Here is a 24,096-nt window from a genome sequence, read left to right as displayed (position 1 = left end):
AAAGACAGTGATTTTCAGTTTTATGTATCTATGTTTTACACTGGTGTGTGTGTGTGTGTGTGTGTGTGTGTGTGTGTGTGTGTGTGTGTGTGTGTGTATCTAGGCTTGACCTCCTGACCTCGGCCAGCATTTTCAGCTCCCTTCTGTCTCCAGCCACACTCCCAAACAATCAATAACCCCTCCCCACACACACACACACACACACACACACACACACACAACCGAACGCCGCTAGCTGTGACATGCAAATGCCCCTTGCATATCATTAAAACATATTCCCTGACAACAATAGGATAACCTCAAAGCCCCCCTCTGCTTTTGCATAAGACGTGCGCCAAGACATTCACACACACACACACACACACACACACACACACACACACACACACACACACGAGTGCACAAACAAAAGCAAAGACAACATCAACTCGTGCCCAGATGGACTCCAGTCAGTTGACCTCTGCTCAGATCTGCAACAGACAAGCAAACAGACAAACAGACAAACAGACACCGTGTGTGAAGTGCACTTCATATCTCAACACACAAACACACACCTCATCAATCACCCTGTTACTATCTCAAAACTCAAACTTGCAGCCTGGAGTTAATATTATATATTATCAATATTAATACTGAATTTAAAAGATACAGACTGAAGTCAGCATGCAAAAGAAAGTCCATTAAATATATGTTTAATGTCTCTGAAAGCTCTGCAAAGGAGTACAATGGTATGTATCATGTTGACATAGCCAGTTATGATTCATGTCAATCATATATCGACTCTACAGCTTATATATGAATATCTATAAATGATCATGTATCTATTGGCCAATTTAAATAAAAAAACAAAAGTATAACTGTTTTTTATGTCTTTCATTAGAATTCCAATTAGAGGGTAGCAGAGCAATGGACCTGAGATTTGAACTCGAATCATACTTAAGTCACAAAACTGACTGGACACTTGACTTGGACTGCTGTGAGAACTGACTCGCTTGAGACCTATGTCTCAAAATGTTGAACTTTTTCTTTAAGAGGAGGCATTGAGGGATGTTTCAGCCATGTTAAAACCAAATAAGAGCAATAAAAAAAAAGTTTTTGTGTTGTGAAAACTGACCTGATTGCAGATTATAGAGTTATTATGCCATACACAGGTCTGGTTTGAACTGTATGTAGACATATGCTAAATGTAACAAGGCAAGACGACACATAGTGTTTCAACCGATACTGTTAGATGTATATATATTTACACACACACATATATATATATATATATATATATATATATATAACTGCTAGATAGCAGTGTTGGAAACATGAAGTGAGGGCTATGAAGCTGTTATAGGGACTGTAATAAATATAAATACAGATCCCACTGGTTGCATATGGTTGGGGGTTCTTTATATTATGAAGATAGTAGTTTTCTTAAAATTAGATTTCTAAAAGATTGCAATATATCGCCTTGCTTACAATATTGCAAGATGCTTAATTGTAATCGCTGTATTGTGATACATAATATATCAGCAAGAAGATTAGGCTAAATTGACCTTTACTTCATTCCTTTTCCTTTTGGAACCTCAGGACTTAGGAAGAGTCAATAAACAGTCCTGGACCACCAAGCCATCTCCATGACAACTGAGAAAATGATATCCGCTGATAAAGACTGAGTGATGCAGTCAAAAGCTTGGAGAACACCTGAAGATGATCTTGGATTGAGCAAATAAAATAAATACAGCAAAGGGAAAGCCTTGCATCATTAAAATATTTCATTAATATACCTATGCTCTGAAATGACCAAGACTAAGCCATGTAAAAAGCAAACAAACACAGCTTTAAAAGGAAAACAAATGCTGTCTCATTTTAATTACAAAAAGGTTTATTTTCAGCAAAGTTATGGTCTTCCTTCAGTATCACATTGGAACTATACTGGAAAATGATTGAACGATACTGAGCGATCAGTGAGGAATTAAGGGAAGTGGAAGAAATGAGGACAACTTCATACTGTAGCCAGACAATAACTGGACTTATTACAGTGTATGCCAAAGGGGGCCATGCGTTAATTAACTCCCAATTGACCCCCAGACACACACAGACCCCCTCCCACACACACACACACACATAGTACAGCCACGTCCTGTTATTGAACCGGGTGTGGGGCCACATCTCACCCTGGGCAGTGGGAGAGTTAGCTTTTTCCAATCAAATGACAACAAAGAGCACACTCACACTAACCAACTAGAGAACACAGTGCTGTATGACTCAGTAGAACCAGTGGTTGGAGGGTCAAACAAGTCATATAGATGGAAAAACAGTCATTAGTCACTAGACTATGTAAAAGCTTCTGGTTGTATGAGTGTGTGTGTCCTTTATCTTCATACATCTACACACACAGACACACTATGCATGTTTGAGTTATTTTAACTCAAAACAATTGTTGAAACTGATTACATCAAACATTTTATGTAACACAAACTCAGTTTATCGATAAAACAGGTTTTACTACTAATTTTAAGTGAAACTGCAAGGATACTCCATGCAGTAGGAGGAAGCGGGGCTCGAACTGCCAACCTTCTGAGCCCACAGCCACCCCAGTTTAAGTCAGTGTCACTTAAAATGACTAATGCTACTTAATCAAGAATGTTTTTTTAACTTTAAATATTGAGGTAACTTTATTTAAAATCTTCAATTTAATCAGTTTCAACCTTTTTTTAAATTAACTTAAATGGTTTTACAGTGTTTGTTAACTGCGTATGGGTGTGTGAATGTCAACTTTTTTCCTCTTTTCTTTCTTTCTTTCTTTCTTTCTTCCCATTCTCATGTCAAGATTAGTCCAGAGCTAATCCATGGTAAGCAGATACAGTATGTGGGCTACTATCAATAAGGCTTTGTCCGGTGGATGGAGGATTGTGGATTGAGCCAAACAATATGGAGGAGGAACAGACTGCAACTATTGTACAAACACTGTCCCCCGTCCTTTCCCTTGCAAACAACACACAGCAACTTGACACTGTAGCACAGAGGACGCACAGCAAACACTGCTATGGATCACATGAAGGGGTTTTTACATGAGGTAACAATGGCCAGACACATTTCAGAGAGAGGAAATAACAAGAGACTGGAATGATTCACAAGCAAGGGAAATACATTTTTTTTATAACTTGCGTTTGAACAGTGGATAAGTTGAAGACAGAACCCTGATTCAGGGAAACTCCAACCCAAATCCATGTCCAATTGAAGCCCAGACATGTCCAAAAATGTATTGTTGTATAAAACAACAAATAATCACTTTACAAGCACACAGACCAAATATTTCAGACTTTTAATTGACCTTTTGGACCCTCAAATGTTAACTGGTTAGCTAATCTAATCTACAAAATAATTAGCTAGCTCGTTACATTTGAGAGCTAACATTCTCAAAATAGAAGCTAATTAGCTCGCTAACGATTGATGTAACTCATCAGCTAGCATTTTGCTAACTTAACATGAAAGTCGCATCTAAAGATAGCAAAGCACTAGCGACAGATGAATAATTCTTATCTTTTCACCGTCTTGTTATTGTAGCAAAAACACATTTGTCACATGTCTACGGAAGCTGCACAGGAAGACAAAAAACAAAACCTCGTAGGTCAAACACAAATTAACAAAGTCACACCAAATATTCCACAATATTCTCCACCATTACACTGAAATACTATAACATCTAACAATTAACAAACTTGTAACTGGTAAAAGGAGCTTACAAGAACAAACCTTTTTTTCATTTTAACCAAATCCTTTTCACATTCTAACCAGATATTGTACCTACAGTTTGTCACATTATCACAAACAAATAGTTTTTTGCTTTAATTAAGACATCAATTTTGTGTGATAATAAGAACGTTTTGTGATACGACAAGATAATGTCATTTCATGTCATGACAAGTAAAGTATATACAAATACTGATTTGGAACCTGTAGTAAATAAATTGCTATACACAAATCCAGAGATCTGCTTGTGTGTTTCACCATCTAGCAGCAGCGCCATTACTGCGGTGTCAATTCATAGTGACTGCAGCATGGGTCGCTGGACTGACGGCGTGAGGCAACTGCCCCAGTTACTGATGGAGGTGCCTTATATTGATGTGATTTTAGCGTTATTCAAATTTCACATATTGGTGAGACATTTGTTACAACAATAGCCAGAAATAGAGAATAAACTGAGGGACCATATGCCACATTCCAAGTGATGTACTGTTTCATACTACTGTACTAGCTAGCATAATACATTTGCGAGTTACAGAACATCTTGGTCCCCTGCACACTCAAGGAATGTACAGTGTATGGTCTCGGACAGGGCCACTCTTCATGAAGTAAAGGCTTGTGTGTTTCACATTCAGTTTTTTTCTAAAATCGGAGTTTGCCACTACTGTTGGAGCAGCTTGCACAGCTTCTTCCTGATTTCCTAGACATCGTTGTAAAAGTAACGTTACATAGAAAGTAGAGAAAAGTAGAAAATTGTGCACTTCCTAGCACAACTTGCATTCGCACACTGTTGACAGACGCCACAGAGACTTATTTACTTTTGGTACTTCCCCAGATTTGTGTATAAAACTTGGAGTTATATGGTGGATTTTTTTATTTTCTACGCAGCAGAGAAGAAGGGATGTGATTTTTGATGCACATTTTTTTCCCACGTCAGATTCAGATTCAGAGTTTAAAGAAGCAACATGCCCTCAAAAAGCGGTTTCAGTGGATCATTTATTTATTCAATTTAATTACTGTTTGCATTCATGCGTTAGCTGTGAAACAATCTGAAGTCGCATCATTTCACATTACAATGCCACCATATGTAAGAGCACAAATGACACACACACATTCATGGTCACACATGAACAGGCCCTTCATCAGTATCAGGTAGCCCACAAATTGAGCTGTTTAAAAATTTACAGTGACAGACAGATAAAGGGTAGGATGGTGGGAGAAGGAGAAGCATGGGAGCGTGAGATTAAAAATACTTGTTGGAGAGGTCGCTTTAATATTAACAGACACGTTGACAACCGAGAGAAACTGAAAACGAGGCCAAATAAGAGACAAGAGTTATTTAACCCCAAGCAGTGCAGTTCCCTGGAATAGCAAGGACACACCAAACCTTCCGAACAATCCTCTTGTTTATTTCACTCTAATCAAGCGGCTGCTTCATTAGAACAAACCAGTTTAGGATGGGAGCCAAAAATGTGTTTTGATGTGTGTGTGTGAGTCTGTGTGTGTGAGTCTGTGTGTGTGCTTGAAATGTCAGCTGCACCAGACCAGGAGATTACTGTTTCTAAGAGGTGCATTGTTTTTCAAAAATGGCATTGCTGTTAGTATAAGCCAAGAAATGTTCCATTATATAAATTAAATGACAAAAAAAGTAATTTAATACAAAAATACTTTAAATACAACTATGAGGGCCACTGTGAAAGAATAATACAGTAATATTTTAAGAATACCAGGGTTGTAATTCAAAAGAATAGTGTTATTATGTTACAAGGATAATGTCCTGATCTTAAGAGAAAAAAGTCATTAATAATATGAGAATACACTAATATACCAATATTTAATCCTTTTTCATAGTAAATCTTTGATAGTAGTTTAATAGTAGGGGTGTCTTGAAGTTACAAGTTTCACCAATGAGTACCTAATTATCATACATTTTAGGATGCTGAGATTAAATGACACCAGTCACATAATGTATTTTGAAACAGTGGGCATCGGAAAATAATTCAGGCTAGGTGAGCCGATCCAAATGAAACACTGCAAACCAACACACAAACATGGCTGAGGTATTTTTGCTAACCTTTGTTCAGTGTCAGCCACTTGTGACATCTGACCTCCAGGCAACCAAGGGTTTTGATCAAGAGGCTAAGACCAGGATGGAGCACCCTGTGTGGGGCTAGCAGAAAAGACATTTGGCCTCTTTGCTGGAGGTTGCATGGATGAAGCCATCCATGCAAGTTCATCCACCTCAGGGTCCAGGTGGGTTAAATCACATTGAGCACTCAGAGAGTCAGCCAAGGGACATGTGAGTCACACACACACACACACACACACACACACACACACACACACACACACACACACACACACACACACACACGTGCTGCATGCCAACCCAACCTGACATTCCTAGTTCAGTAAAGCAGGCACTCTAAGGTAATTTCCTCAATTGGGAGATAATCTCTTAAGGTTAGCTTTAAGTGATCATCAAAAAATAAAAAATATTATTTTAAATTATTTTTTTTTTTAAATGTTGGGGCTTTTATTGGATTGATGGATAGTGACAGCTGTAGAGTGACATGAAAGGGGAGTGAGAAAGAGAGGATGACACGCAGCAAAGGACCACAGTTTGGACCCGAACCTATGGCTGCTGCCCTACCAGGTGAGCTACCAGGGCTTCCCCAAACAACACCTGCCTGTCTGTCTTTCTGTCTGTCTGTCTGTCTCTCTCTCTCTCTGTCTCTGTCACATAAAAGGCATTTAAGATGTAATGCAACTGGTTTTGGAAAACCCTTCTACTTCAATACTGATTGACTTGAAGTGCATTCTGATGTGATTTGTGATTATAATCCTGTGATTAATCACAAATGATTCATTTATCATTGTCATGCTCGGTAAATACACACATTACATGTTTAGTCTTTAGGATCCTGAAAATAAGAATCGTTGTGTTTTTGTTACCACGGAGTCCGCCATGATGAACTTCCATGTTTCTACAGTAACCCAGAATGCACAAACTGGCATATATATATATATATATATATATATATATATAGATGATAGCATTTCGAGGCTGCCGTACCTTTTCCATCACTCTTGGTGGGGGAGGGTGAAGCGACGGAGTTGCGATATGCAAATAAACCGCTAGAGGCCACTAAATTCTACACACTGAGCCTTTAAAAGATAAAGGCAGCATACACCGTATAGCTATAACATCGTGAGCACTGACAGGTGAAGTGAATAACACTGATTATCTGGTTATCATGGCTCCTGTCAGTGGGTGATGTATCAGGCAGCAAGTGAACATTTTGTCCTCAAAGTAGAAGCAGGAAAAATGGGCAACATGAGAATCTGAGCAACTTTGACAAGAGCCAAACACAGACCAATCTGACAAATCTCCAAACAATTCCAAACAAGGACAGACAGCCATTGCACATCAAACAAACATCTGTGTTTGTCTGTGTTTGGCCTTTGGCCTTTAGGTTCAACTTTCTATTGTGAGCTCCATTAGCTTTCACAGTCTGGTCTTTTCCTGACCTTGAACTTCGCTTTGCCTGTCTGTGTGGTATTTTGGTAAATTGTTTGTCTCATATGAATCTTTTCCTGCACGTTTAAAATGCTGATTGATAAAAGCATGGATCTATTTTGTGTTGTGTAACATACAAAATTAGGACCAGAGAAAAGCAGCAGAGTGAGAAGCGGGGATAAAAACATTGAGAAAAGGCAGACAGGGGAAGGGGGAAGAGTGAGAGACAGGGAGTGGAGAGGGAGCAGCTGTTGCAGACAGTGAGGAAGAGAGAGAGACTCGCTGTCTGGAGGTAAACAAGACACACACCGGTAATTGAGCAACCGTTGCCATGGCTACATTGATGCTGAATATCCACCCATACCCAAACCTAGACACAAAAACACACGTACACAACAACAACAATTGGGTTTAATCCTGCAGTTTAGCAGAAGGTGGACCCTACTCAAAACAGCTCACTGGCAGAAAAGCCTTCAAATGAGCATTTCCTTTCATTTTAAATCCTTCATTCATTCAGTTTATCTCACTGAGACTTTGAAAAGGTCCAGCAACCATCAAAACAGTCAGCAACTTACAGTAGAGACACAAATATGATTCCAACTGCAAGAGAACATTTACAGTAAATTTACATTTTTAAATGCGTTTCAGTCCATTTTGTAAAGGAGTTTATATTGTATATTCCAAACCATTTCAAACAGTTAAGTGATCTTGAAACAAAATGATTGCATGTAAAAGCTATTCAGTTTATTAGAGTCCTATTGAAGCTTCATCTCATTACTCCTTGTAAGATGGTTTGAATATTCTGTATAAGCTGAGCAGCACACTTTAACACCAGTTAATAATTCAAAGCATTCTAATTAATGCTAATTAATGCTAATATACAGAAAGAGGCAGCTTTCAACCACATACCTGGTGGCTTTAGTCTTCTTAGAAGCAATTTAGCTGGGGTTTGAAACTGTGCCTTTCATTTCTGCATACAGTTATTATTTAAATGGTTAGCATGCTTTGCAGTATTTTGTATTAATTAGTATATTATTTGTGTGATAATCTTATTGACTAACAAATTGTTTGTCATGGATATGGACCTAAGGTCTTAAAGATGTTGTATCTGCAGTTTGTGACTACAGTACAAGTGTGCAGGATTTTTTTAAAGCATACACCGACTATTACATTTATGACAATGAAATGCAGTTTTGTTCACCACCAATGGTGAATTTACTGCCTTTGCTTTATGGATTGTATTTTCAGTTCTGTTGACATGTCTTTGCTTGTGCAGGGTAGATATAATAAACCTGAGAAACATACTTAAGTATTCCACAAAATAAATCATTCATCATTCTCTTTCTTCAGATGAAATGTTCCATTTCAATGGTTTTGAAAAATAAATTTCATTTCACAATTAGTTAGGAGCTAAAATGTTATGGTACGATAGTTGGTGGAGGTAAAATAAATGATTCAATGGTTCCAAACAGGGACTATGGAGAGAGAAGTGTGGATCAGGAGGACCCCTGTTCCATCAAATTAGCTCTGGTTCTTGAACCGGTTCCGTTCAGGATTCAACAACAGTCAACAACAAATAATCCTATTAAGGATAAAGCTGCCTCCTGTGTGAACTGTCTGCAGCTGAACAGGGTCGGCCTACACTGCTGTATTTTAACATCGGTCATAATGGTGGTACTTGGAGAAAAAAGTTTAAGAAAGACCGATCTGAACAACTTTATTTGGAAGTCAAACCTGAAATATCAACAATAATCCAAAGCAACTACAGTAAGTACAACAGGTCAAAGTTTATCCAGGAAGTTGGTCTGTTAGCTGTGATGGATGTTCACAGTGGATAGCTTTTTCGCAATTGTTTTACTGCTGGCCCTCATTTTCTCTTCCAAATAAGTTAAACTAACGTAGGGCTAACCTAACCTTTGTTAAAAACTTATCTGATCACCTGACTGCTCGTGTTACTTCTCCTGACGCACTTTGTTGTAAAGATGTTGCCAGATCTCAGTAGATACAGCGGAAAGAAAATGAAGGTCACAACTACAAAAATAAAACCTCAATGGTATAAAGTCAATTGCATTCTTGAACTTTTTCTTTACCACTGCTTTAACAACATTCATCCCATGACTGTATCACAATGTCTCCCAATGCAGATAAATATTACACATTTCTACATATTTAACAATTATAACATCAAAGATAGAAAGTGACAAATGTCAGAGTGCTGGCGCTAGAATCCAGACAGCATAGAAAATCCTGAAAAGGTTGACATGGAGCAAAACTATGACGGGGGCAGAGGACAACTGAGCCCACAGCAGACACAGTGACAGCAGGACATGGCAGCAGTGGTGTTGTGGTGTGTGTGTGTGTGTGTGTGTGTGTGTGTGTGTGTGTGCGTGTGCGTGTGTCCAGGAGGCCTGAAACACTTCTTCCCTGATTGTCAAGTCAAATAAAGGTTGTCGCGCGCCAAGCCTATTGTCCATACACTGACCCCCCCACCGCCCCACAAAAACCTGCTTAACCACCATGCCTCACCCCCCAAACACACACACACACACACACACACACACACACACAGAAAGACTTCAGTCCCCCATGTCTTTGTCTCTAGCAACAGGAGGTGTGGTCGTTTTTCTACAGTTAATGAGTTGGCGGGGCCACAAGGGCCAAGCGGAGGCACGGGTCATTCATTAATTTAGCCCTGTAAGCCTCCTTAGCCCACTTCCCCCATACACACACATAGATTATACATCATAGCACAGAGATAAGATTGCTGTTGGTGAGGTGAAAGTTTTACTTTTTTTACTCAGAAATTAAAATACACTCACTAATGACTAATGCACTTTCTAAAACACACACTGGCTGAAATTCTTTTAATTCTCACAAACACACATCCATACATCCATACATCCACACACACACACACACACACACACACACACATACACACACAGCCATATAGTCCTGGCGTCTGGTGACACAATAGCTTCTGGTAGCAGCTGGTCAGCAGTAGCCAATGGAGTCACACACACACACACACACACACACACACACACACACAAAAAAGACACTGACATACAAACATGCAACATGTACAAGCCCCTGCATGTCTAATGACATGCCAAGACGACATAAGAACAAGAGAAGACGACTTGACTGGCCATCTGTGGCATGGAGGCCATGTGGAACATCTGTGCAATCAATAACAGACTCACTCTCTCACACACACACACACACTTACACACAGAGGCATGCATGAGTAAACATATGAACGCATACAGGCATTTGTGTTCGCAAAGGCACATAAATACACTATGTGCTAATACACAATAATGGTAAATTTGGCGTTTATCATACCTTTAAAAAGGAAGAATATCTGTCAGTTCATTCACAGTGTACTGTAACTGAACCTTGTGAAAAAGGTTGAATTAAATATATCAAATCATTTTACCATCCTTCAGACTCTTTAAAGACCATGTGTTGCTCTCACTAGAGCCCTATGCTTTACCCATCAGCATGTCGAGACTCCAAGCCTAAATACAGTTGCTAAGCTACCATTGGACAGTCAGTGTTTGGGGAGGTTTTTAGCCAAGTCAGGTGTGCTCAATGAAACACCTGGCCAGTGTGGTAGCAATGCAGCTGGTGACGCTGCCAGGGATGGCAAATTTCAATAAATTTAAAATTCAATGTTTCATGATATTCCATGGAATGGCGCCGGAGACAACGGCAGCCTGTCATGGCAGCTCCTATCATTGTTGTAGTTTTAGTGTGTTTTCAGTGTTTTCAGTGTGTTTTTTGCTATTTTTAACTGTTTTCTTATTTTCTTACTACTTTGTTCACGTCGTCTAAATATTTTTTTTGGCGTTTTTGAGCACTTTTTATTTTTTGTTTGCACGGGTCTCCATGGCGACGGGGAGTCGCATTGTTTACCCCCGGAGGAGCTGAGGAGACGGCGAGGCTGCAGAGCGGGGGTTAAACGGAGGATGAAGAAGAGGAGCTTTAAACCCTACAAACGTGGCTACACGAGCAGATACCGGACTCCAACGTCACCATTCCCGGCTTCCAGACGGTTCGAGCCGACAGGGACACCACCGCGACCGGCAAGAAGAAAGGAGGGGGACTGTCCGTGACACATGACACATCAACATTAACCCACCATGTGCAGACCCACATGGACAATCTAAAGGAGCCTTAAACAACACTGTATTATCTTTAACATTAAACACTTCATTAGTATTTTACAATAATGACAATCAGGATCAAACTCAATTCACCCTTCTTAAGTCCCACCCCTTTTTGTTCTGTGCTCCAATAACAGTTGAGCAAGCCTCGGCCAGAAACTCAGTCAACTTCCTCCTTCTATCTATAGATGCTATGTGCTAGGCTAATCTATGTTGAAAACACAACTACATTTTGAAGATGGTGAAAAGATAAAAGCGATATATAGTCACATCTGAAGTCCTCATGTTAGCAAAATCAACCATTAGCTATGTAGTTAAATGGCAAATTAGCTATAATTTTGTTACACTAATATACATTATACATTATATAAATTATATGATGTATTTAATTATACACTGAATACAGTTACATCTGATAGCTAAGGTGAGCAAGATGCTAGCAAACTAGTTAGCTAACAATTGATGTGGATTAGCTAGCTAGTTAGCCACTAGTGTTTTGCTAACATTAGCTGATTTAAGATGTGACTATATATATTTTTTTTTTCTTTCAATACAAGCTCAGCACATAGCATATCTAAGTACAGGAAAGGAGAAAGTTGACCGAGATTCCAAAAGGAGTGGGACTCAGGAAGGGTATATAATAATATAATATAATATTAATAATAAACACTAACAATAAAACCAATTACCAATAAAACAAATACATAGAGATTTCTGTCTTTAAAGAAAATGCTAATCATATTTACTCTGGCACATTGTTTCTTAAAGATCCAATGTGGTAGAAAGCTGACATTATAGAATACACAGTGAATATGAATCATTTTCATTTCCTCACATTGTCCTCACATTGAAATCAACACATTGTAGGACTACACACACAATCAGCAATCACACACTTAGAAACTTGGTGGAGATAACTGTACGTGTGCTGCTGCTTATAAAGACATCAGCATTTAGTGAAGAGGAATTGGATTTCACACACACACACACACACACACACACACACGCACACACACACACACACACTTCCCCCACTTCTGGGAAACACCTGCAGCCATGCTTGTTATTCTGGGGAACAGAACACATGTGCCAGAACACAGTTCACACATCCCTTAACCAATTAGACTAGAGACTGCTTACACAATCACTCTCTCTCTCTGTGTGTCTTTCACACAAAGACACACACACACACACACACCTCATGCAACACTGCTTATCTGCTTTAACAAAACAACATGCATCCAAAGCTTAACTCTCGAGTCTTACTCTATTCATTAGGAGTTAATTAACAGATCGACGAGAGACAGCTGAGAGGGACATAAAAGGCATTTAAGATGCAATGCAACTGGTTTTGGAAAACCCTTCTACTTCAATACTGATTGACTTGAAGTGCATTCTGATGTGATTTGTGATTATAATCCTGTGATTAATCACAAATGATTCATTTATCATTGTCATGCTCGGTAAATACACACATTACATGTTTAGTCTTATAAACTGTAGTAAAATAATATTAGAAAAGGCTTAAAGCATCTTAAGCCTAATGAGCCCTCCAGGCTGCAGCTTACATTACGCCAACAGTACAAAAGCATTGGACAGAATGAACACCATATTTGTGAATTGTCTATTTGTAAAGCCATAGCAATTGTGTGGCAAAAAAATGTGAGCTGTGTTCTGAGAGTGGTCCTACACAGAACGCAGAAGGAACGCAAACTGAGACTGGAACACTGGAACTGTGAGTGATCCTTGCCCCCGTCACCAAGTGCTTGCTCATGGTGGTACTGTTGGGTCTCTGTAATTAATGGTATAAAGAGTTCGGTCTAGACCTGCTCTATTTGAAAAGTGTCCTGAGATAACTTCTGTTATGAATTGGTGCTATACAAATAAAACTGAATTGAAATCGAATTGAATTTCTGTAAAGTGTGTGTGTGTGTGTGTGTGTGTGTGTGTGTGTGTGTGTGTGTGTGTGTGTGTGTGTGTGTGGGTGGGTGACCTATATGTGTCAGTACAGTGTGTAGGAGACCCCTGGGCTTGGGTTATATTTGGTCATCACACATGTAACTCAACCAGCAAGGAAACACACACAGACACACCAGGGGTCAGAGTAAGGATTACTGCCATTATGTAAGTGCTCTGGTATACTGAGTCGGAATACTTTAAATGAATCCTCCACTAGTCCTAACAGCTGATTTGTCCAATCAAAAACATCGGATGTACATCGAGAGGCAACCAAATTCAAAAAACAAAAAACAAAAAACAAAAACAAATTCTCAATTACAAATTCCAATTAATATGCTGGAATTTTATTAGCTTCAATCACTGAACTTTAGCCTTTACTTCCTTTTGCAGAAAAACTCTTGTTCAGCAAAGATAGTAAATACTATTAAATTGTTCATCTAACAATGTGTAGCATGTTCATATTGACTAAAGTTTACCTTTATATTTGTGTTTTATACATCCAAACTATTTATTTCTCTTCTAAAATCCAGACCAGGCCTCTAATTGAGACATGCATTTACTTGTCATGATATGTAGCCACACCAGGCTGGTAAAGGAGACCTTCCTCTAACTGGGACCCTGCTTATAGTTGAAGTTTTGCGGCAATTTAAGCTTGTGACATGCTTGATAATTATGTTATGTTAACAATGTTTAAAGTTTGGAATCCGCTCAGGACAACATACATTTCTGTCACGTTAGTGTTGGTAGATTCTTTTTATGCCATTTTTACTTTGACATTGAAATTCTACATTGTTGGTGTTTGGAATTGTCAGCAGTGTTTCCATATAGCCAGTCCACCCTGGATACACCTTGATAATTCAATTCAATTCAATTCAATTCAATTTTATTTGTATAGCGCCAATTCATAACAGAAGTTATCTCAGGACACTTTTCAAATAGAGCAGGTCTAGACCGAACTCTTTAAAACATTATTTACAGAGACCCAACAGTACCACCATGAGCAAGACCTTGGCGACAAGGGCAAGGAAAAACTGCCTATAATGCAACCTGGAAATGATCTTACCTTCATCCCACTACTTTCATGCATAGCTACCGGCTGGACACACACTGAGAGCACTATTCTAGTATTATATTGATTTTTCTTGAGGGTTCCATATACTGCATTGGTCAAGTGGCATATGAACTGGTTTTGCCACAAAATGTTCAGTCTTCACTCTTAAATGAACTGTGGTCACCAGAAGACAGCACATACAACCGGACTTAGTGCTGCTCTACACAGAATCACATTACATGTGTTACTGTGAATGGCATTAGGTGAAGGATCAGTCTATTAGTGCTAACCTCCATCACTCCCACACTGTTAACCTGTCAACAACACTGGGCAGTGGCTCTGTGTGTTTGTGTGTGTGTGTGTGTGTGTGTGTGTGTGTGTGTGTGTGTGTGTGTGTGTGTGTGTGTGTGTGTTTGAAGGTCACAAGCGGAAATTATTGTATGGGTTTAATGTCCTTGACTCCACTCTAATCCCTACCTTGGCATTCAATTTTGACCTGCCATGCTCCATTGACCTCAGATTACGGTACACACAGGCCCACAGCACTGAAAGCACACACACACACACACACACACACACACACACACACACACACACACACACACACACACACACACACACACATAATGAAGTTTGATAGATAACCTTGTTCGCACATTAGAGGTGCAGTCAAGCGTGTACTGTACGCCTGTATGTGCACACGAGCAATAAATAGATATAAATATATGTACTATGTACTAATCAGTAAATGGATTCACACACTAAGGATGCCAGGGCATGTTTTAAAGAATATCTGTAAATTAATAAAATATTGATTACAAACTAAGAGATACAGATAGGTGACAAACAAAAAACATACATAAAGCATGCTAGTTAGCAGGTTTGTTACCGTAAACTACAATGAAAATAAGCAGAGACAAATATTGTAAACTGAATCTAAATACAAACGTTTTAACAATGTGAAACAATATTCAGTGTTTTTTTATGATTGTTGCGGGCAAAAATCCTTGATTATGCAGCATGTTTTCTTAAAAAATGCGATGGAATATGTGGGATATTTATGCAATTTTATGCGATGAAATTGCGGGAACTTGCAAAAACTGTGGTTTGATGAAAAAGAGAAAAATAAGTGATTCCCCCAACACCCTGTTCTCACTAGGCTACTACCTTAATGTAAAGAGTCATTTCTTATTACTTCCTATGATAAGCAAGCATACTACAGCACAGAAAGTGCTGGGAATATTTAAGTTCTCATCTTGTTTTATTTCAGACCTTAATAAACACATGGCTCAAACTTACAAAACATTGATGAGTCAAACAAGTTCTGTAGCTTTACAAAAGGAATATGCTACAACTTCTGTAAAAATGAATAAATAAAATATAAAAAAACAAAATGTGTGCTTCCTGTTTTACAGAGGTAGCTGTACAAAACAGACATCTGTTAAAATAATTAATAATTATTTTTGTTGGCAAATGAGACTGATTTGCGGGCTTCATCATGGCTTCATCACAGGGTTTGCAGCTTTTCGATGACGCTCACGTCGCGTAATTACGTCTCTTCATAACGTTCCCATGGCAACAGGGGAAAATGGCTGCTCTTGTGTGAAGTAAACGCAACATTTTTCAACTTTCTGCTAAGATATATGCGACTTTTTTGCAACGAAAATGCGGGGATTGTGAAATCATGCAAGCCCTGAATATTTTGTGCGGAAATCTTTTTAAAAAAAAAATGCAATTTATGAATTCTGGGATAACATGGTTGGCATTTTAACATTAAAAATTCAACATCCAGCATATTGCCCAGCATTGACACTAACACACAGTAAACACAAACTTTCCTCCCCTCGAGTGCAATATCAGAACACGGTCTGCCTGTTGAGTGCAATACAGAAGTACGTAACTCCATCTCCATCAACATCCCGCCCACTATCCCATAAAAATGTCCTCCTGTGCTACCAGTGCAAACACCAACATATCCTTGGTGTTCTGAGCACCCAGTCCTGGGTGTCCAGGGCAGTACAGCTAAGCTAACAAGCTAACAGCAGCTACATTTGCCAGCAGTTACTTTATTGTCCATCAGGAAACCAGTGACTAAACATTCTAGCCACTGACCTTCACAGTTATGGCCATGAACTTTAGTAAGGTATAGCACGATGCAGATGTCTACCATGCCATTATAAGCAGCTACAATCACACATCAATTAGTGTGTGTCTTCATGCATTTCGCAATTGCTTTTGCTCCAGCTCATCTTGTATGTCTATCTGCATATTCTAACATCGCAATCGTCATTCAGCCAGACAATTCTGGGTGCCCATTTTCTTCAGTAGTACGACCTTTGAGGTGATTGGCTGTCCACCCTGACTAGGACGGGGGTCCTGTCCAATCAAATTAGTGGATGGCCTGGGCTGGCTAGCGCATTGAGATTACGAGGTCCAGGGGATAATTGGTGGGAGAGGACCACAGGAACAGACGGGTGGCCTCTGGACAAAATGATCTGCTTTTGTCTCTTCCTACATTCATCTTAAACTCTCTCTCTTTTCCTCTCTGTCTCCAGTCAGCTGTCACATTACATTTTTTAGCCTGTCTAGGTTTATTGTCAGAGTAAGAAGCAATTGGGATGTGAGTATTTTGCATACAGTAGATTTATTTTAGATAGAAACGCAGTTTTCTTTACCATTTAAATAGATAAAGGGTTGGGAGATATATCTTAAATCCTTCCAATCGCCCAACCCTAACTGTTCAACACAAATCCAAAAATCTCTCCATGTGAACCCACATTATACCAACGGCAACTCCACTGTTCTTTAGTTATGTCTCATTTCAGCTTTGTGGACTTAATCTGCAATTACGTGTCTGCATACATTTTGAATGCTAAATAAAATATGTGGGAGAAAAGTAACGTCCATTTTATGCCTAGTTTGCTGGTCTCACCAGCCAGATTCCATTAATGTTGGTTGTTTGGAAGAAGACTGAGATGGGACTACAGCAAGGACAGCAGTTAACATTCCATTAAGTATTTCCCAACAAGGGCATTTCAAACAGAACTGGTTTTCTGAATGCCTGCTGGTAAACCAAGCATGATTAGGGCTCACCACTCAGCTCTGACTGACGGTCAGCCTGGGGAGACTGGATGATGACTGAATTTAAAATTTAAGGTAAACAGTTCCTGTAAGACCAGTTACACCCTGTAAAGTCAGCATGAAGCAGCATCTGCCTGCACTCTGGAAAATCTAAATTTTAAGACCTCTGTATCCTTTTTAAGATTCAAACCTGCATTCATTTTAATTATCAATGAATGTAAAAAGGTAATAATAAAGTAAAAGGATTGTTCTTGTGGTGCAGGAATCATAAGAAATATCACCCAATTCTGTAGGTCAACTGAGATTTTAAGCCTCTTTTAGCTCGTAGTTTTTGTTTTACAGTACATTTACTGGATGGTTCAGTCTTCCTCCCTGCAGGGACCTTTTCCAGCAAACAATCTCTGATAAACTCACTATATACTACCTGTCCAGCACCAAACAGAGGACAGAAAGACAAAGTTAGCAACTAGCTAATGAAGAAAGTCAAACGACAGGTTGCTCTAAAGTTGGTCGAGAACAAACCAGAGTTAAAAGCAGGGTGAGTATTGGGTTACATTCATCACTTGAGGTAAAATATATTGAATATTGATCTGTGTCTACTGGGAGTGTAAGTAAGAAACTCTTATAAGCTGGTTAGATGTGGTGGCTCTGCATGTCATTTTATTTTAACATTTTCCGCACTTGCAGCGTTTTGAACTACATTGCACTATACATTCACATTCTGATTATACACATTACTCTTCCTTGTCCAAACCAGAGCCTAAACTACCCAAAATACAACTCAACCGCCGACAGTTCACACAATGTTATGGCTGATCGGTGTATGTACATGTGTATAGCACGTTAAAGTAAAAATGTTTTGCATCTCGCATTTACTCCATTTATTCCAGTGATTTTTTAAATTTTGGCTAAATTCTTTGCTTGTTGGTGAAAAAAGTGAAGATCTAAGCAGCGCCACATACAAAAAAATAAGTGATCTCCAGAGAGTGCACGAATGCATCAAAACCATGTTTAACACATAAATTGGTGACAAAATATATAAAATACAAAGAAACCGCCATTTAGCAGTAAAGGAGAAGATAAAATAAAATCATGAGGATTACCAATTTGAGCATGTGAGTCCATTCACACAGATTACCATGACAGCTCACTGCCTGAGGCCAGACTGAACGTCTGTCACTCACAGCACTGATACACTCCCTGTGCACGTATGAATACATAATGAAGACTACATGAACACAACTAAGAGTGCTCATATATATATACACACACACACACACACACACTATAGTCCTCTGTGACTGACAAGACATCACCACTGATAGGCCGGGCTAACAGATTAGTCATCAGATTAGTTGCTGAGTGAATGAACCAACCCCACTCCAAATTAGCTCAATGGCCTCTTTACTGTGTATGAGGCACTTCAATAATTATGCACAAGGCTTAAACTGGGATTAAGACCTTAATTAATCATAGAATCATTGTTTGGCGTCCATGCAGAACTTGATAATGGCTTTATGGGGAACACTGAGGTCTCGGTTCAGATAAGATGTGTTCAGTAGCAGTAATCAAAATAAGAGTTCTCCAGAGAAAAACCTTTTAGGTCGGGACTGAGAGGCCACAGTAATGAAAACTAATGAGAAATGCTTTCATTGGCTGACCAATTATGTTTTTTTCTTATCACAAGATAAGAAACAAGAACTTGCTCTATAGAAATGCCAGGATACATTTAAGGTCATTTAGAAACAGTGTTGGGAGGAGCTATTTAATGGCACCCTAGGCTCTGGAAGTACACCGTTTAGAAAAGCACCTGGTCACCATGGTGGTCATAATGTTCTGCAGCCCCATACCAACAAACTGTGCTGCACTGTGTGATCGGACACCTTTCTTTTAGAACCAGCATTAACTTTTGTTAGCAGTTTGAGCTACAGTAGCTCGTCTGTTGGATTGGACCACACAAACAAAAATTAGGGTTAGGGTTAGGGTTAGGACGTGATTGAATTTTTGGATTTCCAATCAGTGGTGGTGACAGCAAAGTAAGGTTGGTACTAGTTATTTTATGGGGGAGTAATTGTAATATTATTACTATTACTATTACTATTATTAGTAGTAGTAATTACAATAGTTCAGTACTAGTTGCTGGGGAAATTAATATTATTACTGGTATTTTTACTAGAGCTGTCAGTTTAACGCGTTATTAATGGCGTTAACGCAAACCCATTTTAACAGCGTCATTTTTTTTGTTGCAAGATTAACGCCTAGCACACTTTGTAGTTTTTTTCACATGCTGTTGCAACAACTAGTAACGTTACAAAAACTACAACACCACACCGGATCTAGCTAGACCGGAAACAAAACAACAGGCACGCTGCACACACTTGTTTAAGAGTAGTAGACGTTACGTTGTGAGTGGATAGCTTGTCTGTTTGAGTAACTGGCTCAAGGCAAAGAAGTAGTAGGCTTACCTTTTATTGGTAATTGTTACTGTTCATTCTTTCTGAAATAAGAGGCTGGGTTGAGCCTCTGGTGAATAAAGAGCAGTAGCCTGACTGCTATGTTCAAAGCAAACTTGAGAAAAGTATTAAGCCATGGTTTAACTGCACTATAGGCTGAGTCCTAGTTTACCTTACATGTGCACTTTGTAATTTTATTTTGTATCGCCCTGTTTTGATCCCTTAGAAAGGCCTGTTGAAGGGGCTGTTTGTGTGACAGTATTTTTTTCACCCTTTTATTGATGGACAGTGTTACATTGTGTGAGAGATTATTTGCTCCAAGTGAGAATGTTAGTGTGAAATTGAACACTACAGTATATGCCAATGTTGTTTTCAATAAAAAACAACATTTATACAAAGCAAGCTGATCCACTTTTCCATGTTGATAAGAGCATTAAAATGAGAAAAAATAATGGGACAAAAAGAAATCAAGGGACATTTAGAATAGATAAAAATGTGCGTTTAATTGCGATTAATTGCGAGTTAACTATGACATTAATGCGATTAATCGCGATTAAATATTTTAATCATTTGACAGCACTAATTTTCACTAATGAGTTACTTCCCACTCCAAAGGTACATTTTGGCAAGAAACATCTATCCACTAAGATTAAAATGCTGTCACGTGCACTGCTGACAGTGGGCAAAAGCTAATGCTTATGCTGTTGAGAAAACTGACTTTACAGTTTCAGTCTAAGTCAATTAACTTTTAGTTTCAATTTTGGTGAAAACAGCAACTATTTCTAACAAAGCATTTTCAATTTGCTACCGCTCTAATTTGCACCTCTGACATGGTTCTCCTCCTCGTTGGCACTGTAATAGAGACGTCCACCAGACCAAAATGAGGGACAAAAGAAGATTTCTCGGATACAAAGCTGAAAGTATGGAAACTGGTGATCCCTATGTAAATCTATATGATCGTTATGTTATCTAGGAGAGTCTTGTGTTTCTGTACTATGCATCATTGATGACATTTAACAGTTCCAACACTAGACCTGTGTTCTATATGTAGTTGAGTTGTGTACTTACATTATCCCAAATCCTTCTGTTCAATCATTGTGATCATTTTATACCTGACTAAAACGATCACATGGTGGGATTCCTACTTGCCTCTACTTGCTATAACTTCTAGGTAAACACAGGATACGTCAGGGAGTGAGGAAGGAAGTTGTTGAACATGACTAAACGTAACATGAATCAAAATTTCCACAAGTCACATCAGATAGATTTTCATCAAGCAATGGTGGTTGCTCAACAAAGATGAAGAACTCCCATGATCCCACACTACTTCACAACCTCAACAAACTACATATTTTGTTATGTTTTGATGTGAGAGACCCCCTAGCAGCAGGCTCTGGTTAATGAAAAAAATGAAATGTGAATACAGACTGGAGACACTTCCAGAACAGCAGCCTGACTATGCTACTCAATAGAAAACACCTAATATGAATGTGATGCCAAGCTGAATGAGTCAATTAAATTCAAACAATTTGGTCTGATTGGACAACAAAAATGTATGATATAGCTTACACCAATTTTCTTCAGTTAATGTCACCACTTTTACCATATTTAAATCAAACACACTATACATATAAAAGAAAGCATTTTACAACTCTAGCCCCAACTGAGACAGAAAGAGGTACTCATATCCAAATATAAAAAAGGTCTTATTTTATCAAATAAATAAAACCCTATGCAGGGAATTATAGTTGCCCTTAGTGAGCACCTTTTAACAGTACCACTAATCAATATCAGTTTCACTGCTGTGGGGCTGTACAGTACCACTCTCCACAGCTTAGCACAAGTAATCCGAGGTGCATTCAAGCCTTTTTTCTAAAAAGCAACCTTGAAATTGGTTGCGGAACAGCTGCAAAGCAGGCTGACAAAAATGCAGGAGACTGAGACAAATCAATGGATGTCATTTTCCGTCCAGAAATGACATTGACTCTAATAATGGGTAATTTACGCCTCAAGTCAAAGCAGGCAGACGTGTCATTTGGTTTGGTTAAGTGTTGTATTATACAGCCTGATTGAAACGAAGACGGGATACACACACTCACACACATTCACTGTGGTGCTAGAGTTAAATGAAAGGGAAATCAGGCAGACAAATCAGGTCTGTAGTGAAAAGGCATTCAGCCTCAAAAACACACTGAGAGCTAATGAGGACTGCAAAGTTGTGTGTGTGTGTGTGTGTGTGTGTGTGTGTGTGTGTGTGTGTGTGTGTGTGTGTGTGTGTGTGTGTGTGTTCATTTGTTAACAGAAAATGCAGTGAGCAGTAGTAGGGAACCAGGACTTACAGTATCAGACAGACAATTATTTTTTATCCCTGAAATGTCTGAATGGGGAGCACTGGCTGCATGTTCATCACCATGTATGTGTGTGTTTGCTCCACAGATGGAGCTCTGTTGAATTTGGCAAGGTTTTTTCTTAAGAAGAATCTAGTCAGAGGTACAAATCAGAGCAGATGCAAATGTTAACAAAATGCCGTGCCCCCTAAAAAAAAGTGTACTGATTTAGAGATATAAAAGATAATAATATAGTATAAAAAAATAAAAATAAATATAGGCATTAATCCAAGGTTCCACTCACCATTACTGGGGCATGACAGAAAAAAGAAAGCTGACAGAAAGCTTGGTGATTCGATATTTCTTGCTGAAATGCACCTTGGGAGTCGTAGTTGACTTTCATCTTACCCATCAATGGGTAAAAAAAGCAAAGTATATATTTTTAAATAAACTAATTTCATAGAGGCACGTTTCAGCAAAGTCCATCAAACAGAAACTAACTCATTTACACACATGCACACACCGATACATGGCACCGGGGGCAATTTGGGGTTCAGTATCTTCCTCAAGGATGCTTCGACAGGTGGCGGGAGGAGCGGGGATCGAACCAACAACCTTCCAATTAGTGGACAACCCGCTCTTCCTTTGAGCCACAGCCAAATGGGCTCCTCTTAATCAGGCATGAGCTCCTCTGAAAACATGCAAAAATTAGGGAGTGGGTCTGGTGATAATATGCTATTTTTGCATTGCACTTCTATGTTTCTATATCTTTATCATTTTTCATCATCGATTATGCATAGACTTGGGCTACTATTGATGTATGATTTGTGATTCATCACTAATTCACTTTAATAAATATACTGCCATCACCATTGAAGCTGCACAATATCATCAACTTCAGATCAGAATCACCATTACTCATTTATTTCTCTGTTTTGTAGTCAGTAGACTGTGCGTCACAGTCAGTCCACACACACACACACACACACACACACACACACACAACACAAAGTGAGCTCCCCGATAGCCATGGTATAGTTCCCTCCCTGGCTTATAGTACTGTTGTTGCCTGATAAGCCTTCAAAGTAAAGGATGTATTGCTCAGACTGGACTTCCTGGGTCGTATTTCATCTTAGGTGTTTTTACTCTGTGCTTCTTTCACCCACAAACACTCTTCTTTTGAATTTCTCAACCCTTTAAATTCATAATTTCTCTCACTGACTTTAATGTAATGGGGTATGTTCAATGATTAACAACCTGCACAAAACAATCTTCCTGATATCTGTGATCACACATCACCTGCCCCTTTTTTTTACTTTTCACCAACTCCCTCCATCTTTCCATTAACCTCCCTCTGGTATCCATATCTCACTTCACCCCCAATCTGTTTCTTTTTTTTTTAAATATCAACCACCCTTCCCTCCCCCACCATTTCATCATGTCCCTGTCTTGTATTCATATAACCAGACACCTCCTCCCCTCCATCTTGATTTGACCATTTTTCCTCTCTCTTCGCTCTTCTCTGTCTCTTGATCCCCCCATCTTTCTCAGCCCACCGTCCCTTCTGTCCACTGCTGCTGTCTTTCTTAACCCACTTTCAAGGCGAAACAATAGAAACAAAGGGGAGTGAGCCCCTGAGGGGATGGGAGGGGATGTAGATTACAGGGGCAGTACAAGTATCAAAAGAGTGCTCCCCACCAAGAGAGAGAAACTGAGAGACACAGAGACAGAGAGGGAGCAGTACTGCCCATCTGCTGAGGTGCTGAAAGGAAAGAAGGGGGGGTTTCAGAGGATG

General features: G+C 39.1%; 1 protein-coding gene across 2 annotated transcripts in view; it reads right to left on the bottom strand.

Moving 5' to 3' along the window:
• Positions 1-24,096, bottom strand: part of nfasca (neurofascin homolog (chicken) a) — a 144,165-nt gene that overhangs the window by 102,788 nt on the left and 17,281 nt on the right. The gene's annotated exons all lie outside the window — the stretch shown is intronic.

This window comes from Dicentrarchus labrax, unplaced genomic scaffold, assembly GCF_905237075.1.
Source record: "Dicentrarchus labrax unplaced genomic scaffold, dlabrax2021, whole genome shotgun sequence".
Lineage (NCBI taxonomy): Eukaryota > Metazoa > Chordata > Actinopteri > Moronidae > Dicentrarchus > Dicentrarchus labrax.
Note: the sequence above shows the minus strand (reverse complement) of the source record. Positions and strands in the feature narration are given on the sequence as shown.